This window comes from Triticum aestivum, chromosome 2D (assembly GCF_018294505.1).
Source record: "Triticum aestivum cultivar Chinese Spring chromosome 2D, IWGSC CS RefSeq v2.1, whole genome shotgun sequence".
NCBI classification, from domain to species: domain Eukaryota; kingdom Viridiplantae; phylum Streptophyta; class Magnoliopsida; order Poales; family Poaceae; genus Triticum; species Triticum aestivum.
Genome location: NC_057799.1, coordinates 344,188,182 through 344,196,320, shown reverse-complemented (window position 1 = coordinate 344,196,320; position 8,139 = coordinate 344,188,182). Strand labels below are relative to the sequence as shown.

Here is an 8,139-nt window from a genome sequence, read left to right as displayed (position 1 = left end):
TACTGTTTCCCAAATGGTTCAGTATGAAACACCATTTGGTTTCACTGCGTCATTAGAAACGTTTGATCACCAATCCCACACGTGTGCTAGAATGTGGTGTGTGCGATATGTTGTTGCATCGCATATGATTACATTTGGCAACACGTCTGCATCATGGCTCCCTATCTCCGACGGTTTTTGGATCGTGTGGGAAGGACCCCCCTATCGCACACACTCACTAGGCAACGGTTTAAATGTCGTCGCGGAAAGGGGTTAAAACTGTTTGTATAGCAGCTCACTGTACCAGTGGGGTGTGAACTTCGGGAACATCATCATCTCAGCGTGCCTCAATTTTCTCTTACCTCATCGTCGTCTCAGCGTCCTTTACTTATGCACTTACTTTGTTATAACCATAGTGATTCATGTTATATATCTTGCTATCACATAGTTGTTTATCTTGCTTAGCATAAGTTGTTTGTGCACATAGTTGAGCCTAGTATATTTATGTTTTGTACTTGACAAATAAAACGCTAGTTTTATTCCACATTTGTTCAAGTCTAAGCCATGATTTTTTTAAAGCGCCTATTCAATCCCCCCCCCCTCTAGGCGACACCCACGATCTTTCAGCAGGGTTGTTATCCTTGTGGTTATATGAAAATTTCAAACTATTTCTCCAAGACCGATTTTGTTTTAGAGTTAGAAATATGCTACCTTATGAGGCAAATAATTTATGGTGGAAATAGAAACAAAGTTGCGTATGTTTATTTTTTCTGTGAACAAATAAATTCTAAATAGCTTAACTTACTAAAATTCCCAGGAGTTAAATGATGCTAGTTGAAATAATGATCTTCTGTAAATGCTCTTTGTTCTTGTGCAATCTAGTATTGTCTAATGGGACATGAGGCCACTCGATATTGGAGGACATGAGGCCACTCAGTATTGGACCATTGGGTCGGCTCCATATCCTGAACAGAACAGAGAGGCCAGCAGGGACAATATCTGCGCCAGAGTGGGCCGACCCATTCCCATCCCATCCCAGGGGAAGACGCCTTGCTTTGTGCCCTTGATGCAAAACTCAAACAAGCACCATGTGAAACAGAGGAGGGAGTACTCTGTACCACAGTTCACGTTTTTGTAGTGGACATTTCAACGGTGTGGAATCTCTGTTTTGGATGCTACTACTGTAGAACAACATGTCACCTTTTCAACTAAATAAAAAATTAGAGAAAGAAAAGGTGAAGCTGATAGTTACTAAAAGTTATATTTTTCTTGGCTTAAATGTTAGTTTGTCCCACCCATGTTCTTGAACGGCGACGGGAAAGGGAAGGGGGGATGGGCCAATGGATGGAACACATAGCTACTTCGTTCACATTGTCAGAGCTTCATAATATTTATGTAAACAAAAATGGTTCAGATGTGAAATCATGACACTTGGGCCCTCGTGACAAGCATAGCATAGCAAAATCACAAAGCCACCAATCTTAGAACATAAATGACAGTAGACATGAAACCCTAACAAATCTGATAACTATTACGTAAGGGATCTCATCCAATTTTCATCCACGTGTGTGCCTACAGAGAAATTACTCTCACATGAGCAAAGAAATCATGATGATGATAGTGAAGGAGTTGGTCATGAATATGATGAAGATCCTTCTCTCTGGAGGCCAGATCAGCCTCTAGACCTCCCCCCCCCCCCCCCCCCCAAGAAAGAGATAACAGAAGGTGGTGTCTCCCTCTCAAAGAAAAATCCATCTAAACAAATTTTCTTCCTCAAATATATCTTTTTTTTGAACATCTATCATTCATACAGTAAAGATTTGGATACAGTGGATTGGATGTAAGATTTAGAAAAGGCAGTTCGTTATAGGAAAAACAGTTTTAGTTAGTTTTTCTTTTAAGTTGAGTCCATACAATTCCTTGTTTGGATAGAAAAATAAGAAAACATGATTATGCAGTTCAATAACACAGATGGGGCTTCATCTAGCTCTTGTGTCATCGCCGGCACACCTTTTCTACATGGCTACGCCAACATTGGCGCCGCAGACCATGCTACTTGTACTAGCACGCGGCATGTCGCTATCTTGTTTTTTTGGTAGGAAAATTTTCTGAAATTCTAACTCCAAATTTAACATATTATACATGAGGAGGTTCATCTCGCCACTCTCCAGAAAAATTTCCTCTGTAACTAGCTCTAGCAAGCCCATGCGCTGCCACATTACCTTCCCGAGCACAATGAACAACAGTCGCCCTGCCGAACGAACTCAATATCTTTTGACAGTCATCCGTAACAACCGCCGCAGAAGCACGGTAATCTGATGGATCAAGGATAGCTTGGACAATCTCCAGTGAGTCAGACTCTACTACCAGAGTTGAAATGCCCGGATTATCAGCTAGGCATAAGCCATCAAGTAGAGCAAGAGCCTCCATGGATGGTGCATCCATAGCGTGCTGTTTATAATAACAACATCCTGTAATAAAAGCGCCCAAGCAATCCCGAATTACTGCTCCCGTTGCTCCTGATCCCTCATGAGCATGGTAACTTGCATCCACATTAAGCTTTAAGACCCCCATAGAAGGCCTCTCCCACCTTACTTTTCTGTCCTGTACCCCTGGTTTCATAGTGAGAGCATTCGCAATGATGCCCCGTATACTCATTGTTGTACGGACCGGGGTGCCACACTTCTCGTCGTGGCTAAGTTTCCGGCGATCCCACCAGAGGTACCAAGCTTCTACCATAATCATCTCAACTCCATTTGAAATCGGAATCCTTGCTTCTCCCTCGAGGTCCGAACATAGTAGCTTCTCTAGAATAATTGAACCTGACCTCTCTTGTGCTACCGCATTTTCAATTGTAAGTTTCAAACCTAGTTCCTCCCACACCTTCTTGGATCTGTCACATGTGAACAGCATATGTCGGAGACCCTCAGGGGTAGTTCGGCAAACTGGGCATATTACAGGGGACTTCATATGACGATTTGTTAATGTGCAGTAGCATGGAACGATCCTGTGTAACACCCGCCAATTGAACACATGTACTTTAGGAGGGACAGTTCTTCCCCAAAGTGCCTTCCACACAGGATGTGGATCAACTCTACCGCCTCCCAAGTCCAAATGGGCTCTTGTCCTATATTCACTTTTCCATGTAATATGATATGCTGAGCAGACAGTAAAGCAACCTAGCTTTGAAAAATGCCATGAGATGAAATCAGATTGTCCATGAGATGACAACGGAATTTGCAATATCCTCTCTGCATCAACATGCCAGAAATTTTCACGCACGAGCTGCTCATCCCAATTTCCAGAGATTGAGTCAATCAAGTCTTGGACTTTCTGCAGCAAACATAGCCCCCTAGGGGTCATTACCTTGCGGTCATGGCTTGTGGGAATCCACTGGTCAGACCAAATGTCAATTGAAGCACCATCCCTTGGTCGCCAAATCGCCCCTAATTTGAATGTTTTCATACCCGCCATGATACTCTGCCAAGTATACGATGATCCTTTTTTCAAAGTTGCATTCATCAAGTCCCCATCCGGATAATATTTAGCCCATAGTACTAGCATAGCTTTGTTAAAACAGTGTAAATCATGAAAGCCCATACCTCCCTCCTTCTTAGGAATGCACATCTTCCACCACGCCTTCCAATGGATCTTCTTTTTTCTTGCATGTCACCCCACCAATATCTAGCAATAGCATCACAAATTTCCTTACAAATATTCTTCGGGATGTTAAAAACCGACATGGCATAAACCGGGATAGCTTGTGCCACCGCCTTCAAGAGGGTTTCTTTCCCGCTGATTGATAACATTTTTGAGATCCACCCATTAATAGGTGCACAAACTCTGTCAACTAGATGTTGAAAACTGTCACTCGGTCAATTCCAACTTTTGACGATAACCCCAAATACTTATCCGAAATCGCCTCTGAAACAATATTAAGTTGTGAACAGATATCCGCTCGCACTTCCACTGAAGTATTGGGACTGAAGAACACACTGGATTTGGCATCGCTAACCAGTTGTCCTAAGCTAGCACAGTACATGTCTAGAGCATTCCTGAGTGACGTGGCATTCAACGTATCCGCCCTCATCAGAATTAGGGAATCATCAGCAAATAACAAGTGTGAAACTGATGGTGCACTACGACACACCCTAATCCCTTGGATACCACCGAGCACATCCTCATGCGCTAGTAGACTGGATAACCCTTCAGCACAGATTAAGAATAAATAAGGAGACAAGGGGTCTCCTTGCCTGAGCCCCCTTGTAGGAGTAAACGCCTCTGTTTCATCTGCATTGAACCACACTTTGTAATTAACAGAAGTAACACAAGCCATAATCATCTCCACGCATGAACTATGAAAGCCCAATCTGGACATCATATCTCGGAGATAATTCCATTCGACGCGATCATAGGCCTTATGCATATCGAGCTTCACCGCACATAAGCCACTCTTTCCTTGTCTCTTCTTCTTAATCACGTGGAAACACTCATAAGCCACTAATACATTATTTGTAATCAATCGCCCCGGCACAAAGGCGCTTTGGGTCGGAGAGATAATATCTGGTAATAATACTTTCAGTCTATTAGATAGCACTTTAGAGATTACCTTATAGACGACGTTACATAGACTTATTGGCCTGAACTGGGAATTAAGCTCAGGGCAATCAACTTTTGGTATGAGCACCACCGCTGTTTCATTCCACCCCTCCGGTATAACATGGCTATTGAGGGCATTCAGAACCTCTTCTGTCACCTTATCACCCACGACAGACCAAAACTTTTTGTAAAAAAACTGCATGCAGCCCAGGTACCTGGGGCCTTGAAATCGCCAATACTAAACATAGCCTTTCGAACTTCCTCTGCCGTGGTGTAACTCTTTCTACTACCTCTGTCTAGGTGAATAAGTCATTCGCGTATTTCTAGGTCATCGATTTGAGAAATTAAATATGTGTTATATGTTATGAAAAGTATATCACTAGATTTCTACACGGATGTAGTTTCTAAATATATATTTTTTTGCCACATATAATACATATTTAGATAGTTAAATCGTCAACCTAGAACTACGCGAATGACTTATTCACCGAGACGGAGGTAGTAACAAGGTTTCATCGGTCCCCAAGACCTCTGATGTGAAGAGTTCGGTAAAATAAGATTGTATCAGAGGCTTGATCTCCTCATTTCCTTCTCTAAAAACTCCACTTGCATCTTTTAGCTTCACAATAGTATTTTTCTTGCGCCTAGCTGATGCACTTTGCTGGAAGTACGCTGTATTGCGGTCCCCATACTCAAGAAAATCACTCCTACTCCGCTGCATATAGTACACTTCTTCCTGTTCCAACGCAAGTTCCAACTGCGTTGTTATTTCATGTTGGCGCCGAGTAGAGTACTCATCCATCGGTCCTGCTAGTATATGGTCAAGCTGTTTCGTCACGTCCCTGATTCTCTTACGAGGAGCCTTCAGTACATTTTTGTCCCACTCATGCAGCTCATCATGTACTGCTGCAAGTCTTGCCAAGATCGGTATATTTGCGGGCGAGTGTTCCCATGCCGTTGCCCCCACATCACCCACTGTTTCCTCCCTTAGCCATTTGCCTTCAAAGCGTTTTCGCCGTCGGCTAGTGCCGCTACCAGGCAAAGTATACGTAGATGTGTTGATCATAATCGGCCTGTGATCCGAACCACCCATAATAAGATGATGCACAGCTGCATCAGGAAACATACCCGCCCATGCCATGTTCCCCACAGCTCTATCCAGTCTCTCTCTGATCCTCCCCCTCTTCCAAGTGAATTTATTGCCAATATAACCAAGGTCTTCCAGAGAACAATCAGCCAAACAATCCCTAAACGCAGACATATATGATAATGGTCTCGCATTACCTCCCTCTTTCTCTGATGAATACAAAATCTCATTTAGATCCCCTATCACAACCCAAGGCAAATTACCCTTAGCATGTAGATCACGGAACCGTTTCCATGTGTGATGCTATGTCTCCAAACCGGCTCACCATACATACCCGTTAACCTCCAGTCTGTACTATGATGCGCTCCTTTGACCACAACATCAATATAGTTGTCATGATAATAATTCAGCTGCATATTAACATTGTTCTTACACATCATCATCAGACCTCCACTCCTTCCATCGCTCGGTGACTGATATGATTATTATTTAATAAAGGTCACCGGATTTAAAAAAACATATTATACATGAATTTTGATTTAAAAATGTGTAAAATCTTCAATCAATAGCGCATGATCCATCTTTCTTTCGTACCGGTGCCAAACCGGATTGGACATGAACACCTCAACAAAACCAGATTGAAGACAAAACAAGCCATCTATAACCACGCATGCATGCCTCATCAAAACCTTGCAGGTAAAAAAAAAATAGCAAAGTTCTCATCTTATACTGAGAGAGACGCTTTAAGATTGATCACATTCAAACACGTTGTGATTGTCAACACAGATGAGAACCATGTGTTGAAATAAAGAACCTGAACCTACCTATGGGGGTTTGAGTCATGGTTATTGAGTTAGGGGCCTGTGGAATTTCTCTCCTGGTGCAACGCATGATCTCTTTTGCTAGTAATTGTTAACAGAAGATGAAGCTACAGCGGTGTACAATTGACTAATAATAAACTTAATAACAACAACTGAGGGACCTATAGGCTAACATGTCCAGCATGCTCTCTCTATGGGGAGCATGGCGATTCACTCCGATGGACAGCCAGCATGACTCAGGACACCCGCCTCCTTGTGCTGCGCCTTACCGAGCTTGAATCGACCAGCCTTCTCACGGACGAGGGCTGGGGAGTGGACAGCCCCACTGATTCTGGGATGTCAAGGTCATCATTTACCGGCAGGCCCGACATATCGTTATGCTTCTGGAACAAGTTGTGCAGCGGCTCAGCTTCGATCCTCACTTTCTCCACCTGAAACACAACTTCAACTTCAACTCCTTGCATAGATGTGTTCCATGTTTTTTTCGGTGACAAAAGAGTAGTAAAATTGTCCGACTTCCATATAACAAGACAAAGGATCAACTTCAATCAAAGCTGTTGTACCATACCAGCTCCTGGTGATAAGCGCGAGAACGAGCTTCAGCCAGTCTTCTCTGCAGATCGATTTCTTTCTTGCTTCCATATTCTGAATTCTCCATTTCATTTTCCTTCTCTTCCAGCTCTCGATATAACTCTGAAAATAAGATACCAGTTGCCATCAACATCCAGAAATTCGACAAATTGACAGTCACAGCAAGAATGCATACCAAGAGATTAAACAACCAGCCTACGGAAGGAAATGAAACCAAGTAGGAGGGCCATTACAAAGCTTTGAATTTTCAATCGCCTTGTGAAGAAATCAATGTAACCTTGAGGACATACCTGTAAATACCGACAAGATCCAGATTTGTGTTGGGATGTCATATAGTGTCTTAGCTAACGTCAACGATGACTTCAAGATCTCCCTGGCTTGTCCAGTATCATGTAACTGAAGTGCTAATGTACCTAATATTGTTAAATACTGAGAAACCAATTGGATGTTACCCAACTGTTGGTGCGCTATTCTCAAACCACTTGCAAGGCGAACCCTGCATCAGGTAGAAACGTTTCATATTAACAACATAGAAATTGACTATCTGCAAACTTGCCGAGAGTTCACTCAACGTAAAAGAGGAAATGAAATGTGGCAGACACCCATGGGAAACAAATAATGCAGAACATTAGCTACATGGTGATATAACTTCTGTTTCTAAGTGACCATATGTTTAATGCATCGAGATCATGTGGCTTTAAAAAAATTGAAAACAATTATATATCCAGTCACGACAGAGGGGATCTCCAATTTTGCCATTCCAATTTCAATTGAACTTTAAAGTTCAAAAGGACGAATATGGAACCCTGTAAAAATATAAATATGGAATACTAGAGGAGAAATACGAATATGAAACCCTAGAAGAAAAATCTTTTTTTTTATCCGGGAGTAGTGGGGAAAAAATCATATACCCTTCCCTCCCTCTTAAATGAGAGATGCAAAATAAATAAATAAAGGAGAAGCAACTCTTCTTTACCTTCATGCTTTATAGTCATCATTTCTATACATCTATTAAAACATTTGAATTTTGTTTTTACTCATCTTAAATGTAAACTATAGTGA

At 42.2% G+C, this 8,139-nt stretch overlaps 1 long non-coding RNA gene across 1 annotated transcript; it reads right to left on the bottom strand.

The window, feature by feature from the left end:
* Positions 1 to 6,402: 6,402 nt before the first annotated feature.
* LOC123053067 (uncharacterized) lies at positions 6,403 to 8,047 on the bottom strand. Its single transcript, XR_006425329.1, has 3 exons — positions 7,368 to 8,047; positions 7,055 to 7,179; positions 6,403 to 6,917 (listed from the first exon to the last, which is right to left on the bottom strand). It is a non-coding gene; the product is annotated as an uncharacterized lncRNA (long non-coding RNA).
* Positions 8,048 to 8,139: the final 92 nt, after the last annotated feature.